Genomic DNA, 7,075 nt, shown 5'->3' with positions numbered 1-7,075 from the left:
TAGTGGACATGGACAGTCTGTGTGTTGTGCCACCAGGCAGTGGGATTGTGCTGAGCAGTGAGAGGGTTGCTGCTGACTCACACGACATGTTGGATCATACATTTTGCATTTTGCTGCACAACAGAAGCCAGACTGGAAAGTTGGTATGATTCTTTTTACTTGACACCTGGGAGGTGCAGAACTGTAGGGAAGAGACCCGTCAGTGGTCACTAAAGGTTTGAGTGTAGAGGGTGACCAGAGAGGCAGCCCAAGGGAGTGTGAGTGTGGGAGCTGCTCTGTGTGGCGTGGTGGTGGGGAACACCTGACCGTGCCTCTGTCAGAGCCCACTGGATGGCACCAGCATGGAGCCCACAGGAGGAGGAGTGCAGACAGCGGCCCATGAACCACAGAACCACGCTGTGGGCTGGGAAGAAAGGAGTTCTTTTCAGTGGCCTTGGGAAAAGCTTTTGCCTCTGGTTCGCTGTAAGGCTGAAGACAAAAAGAACTGCATCTGTAATTGCAGCACTTTGGGAGGCTGAGACGGGCCTATCACGAGGTCAGGAGATCGAGACCATCCTGGCTAACACGGTGAAACCCCGTCTGTACTAAAAAATACAAAAAACTAGCCAGGCGAGGTGGCGGGCGCCTGTAGTCCCAGCTACTCGGGAGGCTGAGGCAGGAGAATGGTGTAAACCCGGGAGGCGGAGCTTGCAGTGAGCTGAGATCTGGCCACTGCACTCCAGCCTGGGCGACTGAGCAAGACTCCGTCTCAAAAAAAAAAAAAAAAAAGAACTGCAAACCGTGGGCTACGTTTGGCATTTGCTTCTCACAGGAACCAATAAGCCCATGCCTGGTAGCTAATGAGGAGCAGATTTCTCCCTATTAGTGACAAAGTTAGAAATATAGGGCTGGATTGAAGCCCAGATCAGTTTGGGCTTGTGGTTTCTGTGAGATAAATAAATAGATGAAGAAATACACATGGACATGTGTGAGCATGCCTCAGTAAACATACACAGTCCTAGGCCATACACCAAGCAGCTAGAAGCAGGAGCCCAGGCGGCAGTGAGCATGCTCAGTGTGCAGGTCGTGCGGACGAGGCCCTGTGCTGTCCCCCACCATGCAGAGCCCTAGAGAAGGGGTTAATTCCAGGACTGAGGCAAGGAAAATACAAGATGAGCCTGGAACTTCTTGTGGAACAAAAAAGTAAGGAGCTGCTGAACAAGAATCAGTGAGGCTGGTGCAGGAGACAGGTCCGACGGCGTCAGAGACTGAGCCTCACAGGGGCCAGCACCTAACGCCCTGCACAGCAGCCCACACAGCAGCATGACTAGATGGTACCCAGAGAGCACACAGATACCTCCACCGCCACCATGTATACGCAGAGAAAGCACCTCCTCAGCCGGAGGATTCCAGTTATAAATGTGAAGGAACCAGGGCAGCCGGAGGCCCCGCTGAGGCACCGAGGCAGCAGCCACTGTCACGAGGTCTTCCAAGGGACACAGAACCCCGATGTCACAGTTCCCATCACCAGGGATGAGAGAGGCTACACCTCCTGCTGTGGAGCCCTGCGGGGAACACGCGTCCCCTCAACAAATCCTCCCCAGTAGTGTCATCGCTAGAAGACATCGGACACATCCAAAACAAGGGCATTGCACAAAGACATGTCCGGAGCTTTGAGGAGCAGCCAGGTCGTTAAAGACGGGGACACAGAGGCGCCATCCAGATCACAGAGGCCAGGAGACATGACGGCCAGAGCAGTGCAGGGTCCTGTGTGGGGCCCTGGGCAGGAAGATGGCGTTCGAGAAAAACCGGGACCTCCGCACCATTTCTCTGCCAAGGTGTGTGTCGGTGTCTCCATGGAGTGTTGCCCCCAGGTGAGCTGGACAGCGCCCTGGTCCCGGGTGAGCTGGACGGCGCCGTGGTCCCGGGTGAGCTGGTCGGCGCCGTGGTCCCGGGTGAGCTGGACGGCGCCATGGTCCCGGGTGAGCTGGACGGCGCTGTGGGGCTGTCTGCGCTGCTTCTGCAGCTTCCCTGCAAGTCTAAAGTGATCTCAAGGCAAAATGATTAGCAAACAGAGTCAGAGCCGAGAAAGTCTTCCGTTTTGCTAGGATAGACGAACAGAGTTGGACACAGCACCATGTGCCTGTGGTCCCAGCTGCCTGGACTGGAGGATCACGTGAGCCTGGAAGGTGGAGGCTGTGGTGAACTGCGATGGCACCACTGCACTCCATCCCTCAGCAATAGATAGGACCCTGTCTCTACAAAATCAGAATTGTGTTTGCAAAGCTGCAGTCTTATCCTTCAAAGTATGGAGTTTAGAACCAGCCCGTGTCTGCGCCTGGCCCTGGCCCTGGCCCTGGCCCAGTTGCGACCAGTCTGCGGCAGCAAGCCCACCTTGAGGTGCACACCGTCTGCTTCGTGGCTCTTGTTTAACCTGTCCAGCAACTTTCTGTCCAGTAATATTTGAAGTTCATTTTGTATTCTATGATTTGTGTTTAATGAAATTGAGCTTATCCACATAAAAATGAAGGAATGAGACCTTGAAGAAATCAGTCACCATAATTTCAGACCATTAATAGAAGAAGAAAAGCGACAGTGGAGTGAGCCTGGCAAGCAGAAGAGCTGCTGGGACGTTGCTTACCCGCCCCTTTGCTGCAGGACCTTCGCACCCTCAGGAGCAGGGCAGGCCGGGTGCTGAGTGGCGGGAAACCCGGTCTTCCTCTCTAGCCTCCCTTCCTGCCAAGGCCAGAGACACGTGCAGAGCCCCAGGTAACTGGGGCTTCTCTCCCCAGCGCCACCATGCGCACCATCCTTCCCTCTCTGTTTGTGGGGTTTGTTCTTGATACACTTTGGCTGCATCTTTTTCTCCTCTTGTATCTGCCTATAGGATCTTTCTACTCCACACTCCCAAACTTCCCTCAAATAATTACAATCATGGGAACAGGCGAAATTTTTTATTGTTGTTGTTCTACTAAGAATCAGATTGGGAGGCCGAGGCGGGCAGATCACAAGGTCAGGAGATCAAGACCATCCTGGCTAACACAGTGAAATCCTGTCTCTACTAAAAATACAAAAAATTAGCCGGGCGTGGTGGCAGGTGCCTGTAGTCCCAGCTACTCAGGAGGCTGAGGCAGGAGAATGGCGGGAACCCGGGAGGTGGGGCTTGCAGTGAGCCAAGATTGCGCCACTGCACTCCAGCCTGGGTGACAAAGCGAGACTCCATCTCAAAAAAAAAAAAAAAAAAATCAGAGAAAGTATATTGTGGAGGTAGGCTGGGAGAATAAATCGTAATAGTGAGAACAGTGGTTACAGACTCAGGACAGGAGCCCTGGCATTTTGGAGGGGCTGGTCTCATCCCACAGTGCTGATCCACGCAGAGGGACCCCGTCTCATGTCATGCACGCATCAGCGTGCTCCATGCACCGCCACCCTGAGCCTTCCAAACGAATAATTGTGCCCATTTGACTTTAAGGTGGGTTAATCTTTCCTTAAAATTTGCTTGATTTGACTGGGCACAGTGGCTCACGCTTGTAATCCCAGCACTTCGGGAGGCCAAGGCGGACAGATCACCTGAGGTCAGGAGTTCGAGACCATCCTGGCCAACATGGCAAAACCCCGTCTCTACTAAAAGTACAACAATTAGCTGGGCGTGGTGGTGCACACCTGTAATCGCAGCTACTAGGGAGGCTGAGGCAGGAGAATCGCTTGAACCTGGGAGGTGGAGGTTGCAATCAGCTGAGATTGCGCCACTGCACTCCAGCCTGGGCGACAGAGCGAGAGACTCCGTCTCAACAACAAAAAAAAAAAATTTGTTTGATTTTATTTTTTACGTTTTTTGGTACAATAGAAATATACATTCTGAATCCATAATATTTAATTGGTAAATATAACAGTAGCATTCAGTGAATATTTACTATGCTGCTGGCATTGTGCGTATTTTATTTCATGGCTCATTTTATTTCATGCATGTGCGCCACATGCCACTATTACTTCTGTTTCACAGAGGAGGGAACTGAGGCACAGAGATTAAGTCCTGAGCCCAAGGATGCAGCAGGAAGGCGTGTGCTAGGCGGGTATTCCACATATACGGGGCATCAGTCAGAGTGACAGACGTCTTACTCTTCCTAAACCCCGTGAAGTAGTACCTGGCCCCGGAAGAGCGACTTTGTCCGTCACATGAAACCTTTAGTGAATGAATTGCTTCTGTGAGTAACGTGTCTGTACCGTCAAATATCACAGGACTTTGTTCTCAGCTACAGTCTGGAAGCCATTAATAGGAGGTGTACGCATGTTTTTCTCAAACTATCTATTTTATGGATGGTTTTTGTACCCGTTCTGTTGTCTTTGCTTTTATTAATCTGTAATATCATCTGCTTCGATATGGAACAGCCCACAGGTGCGGCTCTGAGGTGCTGGCTCCCTGTTGGCAGCTCCTAACGAGAGCCGCACAGACGCCGCTTTGTCTTTCCACGTAGACGCCCATCATTGTCCCGCATGAATAAAACTGAATACACCTCAGCAAATCAGGCCACAAAATAGCCTTTTCTTTCTTATGTCAAAATAAATTTCCTTTTACAGTTTTTGATTAAAATGAGCCAGGTGCTTAATTACAGATGAATTTCATGAGCAAAGACCAAACACCTACCATTACCCAGGGAGAGAAATGTCCTCAGGAAATACGTGCCGCGAGAACTTATGTAGAGCATATAAACGGTTTAACTTAAAAGTTTCTTGCTTTTTAAAAATCAGCGGTGCTTGGCTGGGCGCGGTGGCTCACCCCTGTAATCCCAGCACTTTGGGAGGCCGAGTCGGGCGGATCACCAGGTCAGGAGATGGAGACCATCCTGGCTAACACGGTGAAACCCCGTCTCTACTAAAAATGCAAAAAATTAGCCGGGCGTGGTGGCGGCGCCTGTAGTCCCAGCTACTCGGGAGGCTGAGGCAGGAGAATGGCGGGAACCCGGGAGGCGGAGCTTGCAGTGAGCAGAGATCCGGCCGCTGCACTCCAGCCTGGGCGACAGAGCGAGACTCCGTCTCAAAAAACAAAACAAAACAAAGCAGCAGTGGTGCTTTTTAATCACAGTGAGTTTGAATCTTCCTTCTCACATTCACGTGTGGTAAGGGCTCAGCCTCCATCAGCATCTTCACAGGAACCCTTGCAACCTAGGAAAATACGTAATACGTCACCACACTTGTCTTTTATATTTAAACTACAACTAGAATGATAATTAGTAAATCTGCCACTGGTGGGCTCCTGCAGGAATATAACCGCAGTTCCAGCACCCGCGCCTCTGTTCCGTAATGGCTCATGCCTGTGTGTAAAGGTCTTCAGCAGCCTCAGGCAGGTGTGGCTTCAGATGGCCCCTGAGCACAGCCTGTCACCGTCCTCCATCTTCCCTGCTGTCTTCCGTGTCCCCTGAGCTTCCGTGAAGGTTTGTCTTTCCTCTGTGGCTCTTTAAACCACTTCCTGTCCTTCGGAGAATCTCCCCCGTGGGTGGGGAAGCTCTAAATCAGGGTAGGACTTTGGGCTCTGATCAGCAGACTACACTTAGCACCCCCAGCCTCCAGCGAGAACCTAAGGCAATCACGGAACTTCTCAAGTTTCGTCTGTAAATGGAAACGATGTCTGCCCTGCATAACTGAGAAAATAGACGCGAAGGTGTCAAGTAAACGAAGTCCTCGCATCAAGACGGCCTCGCGACACGCGTCACTGTTGACAGCTCCTTAGCACCAACAAGTCAGGGCAGTTGTTAATGACTCAGCCTCTCTTCTTGGACTCTGAATTCATCTTCAGGGGTGCGGCGGGACAAGCAACCCTGTGGGCCAGAACTCCCCGGCCTCCGGCCCCTCATCACCTGCCTTCAGCTCGCAGAGTGAAGAGCCTGGCACAAGGACCCATTCCGTCCACGTGGGGTTATGGATGTGACACGTTCTCCAACAAGGGTTTAAGGGGTAATTTTTTACTTCAGTTGGGATGTGCCATCCTTACTGAAGAGCTGTTACCTTTTGTATATTTTGATCTGAAAAAAACAGTAAATACAGAAATACTTGTTCACAATAAGGGAAAATGTTTTTATTGCCAAGAGCCTTTCCCCCCTGGTTCATTGAAATGTTTGCTTGTATACATCACTCCTGGCTTACTAGAACTATGGCTTAAACATCGAACAAGACGGCAGGTCAAACAGAAGAGAACATGAACCTCTAACCTCAGGCACCAGTGGACACGTGTGGGGCCCAGGCAGCTTCTTCAGGATTCGGGTGTCAGGAAAAGGCACCCTGAAATGCTGGTAGACCAGGTGGCTGGGGTGGCACAGATGGGGCTTGTGGACCTGGGGTCTGTGAGTCAAGCAGCTGGTTCTGTGCATTAACAACACTCTTCCACTGTTTCCTTAGGGAAGATCCTTGTCCTTCAAAACCTTCCTCATCTGGGTTTTAATCAGTATTTACCAAGGTAAGACGGTATCCTTAGTTTACTGGACTAAAGAGTTTTTTTATTTTGGTCTTCTTTTAGCAATACTGTTTTTACTTGCAGATTAAATTCCAACAGCTTAAAATGTCATCAGCAGTTAAATACTGCCTTCCGTTTGTCTTGTCAATCGATATTCCAGCAACATGGGCCCTTTTTTTTTTTTTTAACTGATGCATGTCACCCAAAAACTGACTTAGGTTTTAATTAAATGTTAATCCAGAAAGATTTTAACAAGCGCTTACCACATTGTATACCCTGCACAATGACTTTCTTTCATAGAGTGATGAAAAGACTTTGAGGAATCTGAGTTCTGTAAGGAGAAGCCATTAGCTGCTCTTTGTTTAGTGTTCATATAAATGGGAGATTGTTGAAAGTATAACTAACAGATCAGATCCATTAGTTACATGCAACACATAACTATTTACCCTAATTGAAGTAGAGGTAATAGAGGTGTGGCTTTGCATCCAGAGATGAGAACGTTTGTCAGCCTCTATTTGCCATTTCTAACTGATCCAGCTGGGATCCCGTCTTATTTTGTCCATAATCCAGAGTTTAAGCGATTTGTTCATCAGCATGAAGCATGGGCATGACCATTATCTGCCTTTTTTTTTTTTTTTTTTTTTTTTT

General features: G+C 49.7%; 1 protein-coding gene across 5 annotated transcripts in view; it reads left to right on the top strand.

Moving 5' to 3' along the window:
* Positions 1 to 4,929: 4,929 nt before the first annotated feature.
* LOC113222235 (probable phospholipid-transporting ATPase IIB) overlaps positions 4,930 to 7,075 on the top strand; it is an 11,259-nt gene continuing 9,113 nt past the window's right edge. For 3 of the 5 annotated variants that reach the window (XR_003308298.1, XR_003308296.1, XR_003308297.1), the window contains exon 1: positions 4,930 to 6,430. The gene's annotated coding sequence lies outside the window, so the exon portion shown is untranslated. The remainder of the gene's footprint in view (positions 6,431 to 7,075) is intronic. The other 2 variants (XM_026451651.1, XM_026451650.1) reach the window with 2 other exon arrangements.

This window comes from Piliocolobus tephrosceles, unplaced genomic scaffold, assembly GCF_002776525.5.
Source record: "Piliocolobus tephrosceles isolate RC106 unplaced genomic scaffold, ASM277652v3 unscaffolded_29977, whole genome shotgun sequence".
NCBI lineage: Eukaryota > Metazoa > Chordata > Mammalia > Primates > Cercopithecidae > Piliocolobus > Piliocolobus tephrosceles.
Note: the sequence above shows the minus strand (reverse complement) of the source record. Positions and strands in the feature narration are given on the sequence as shown.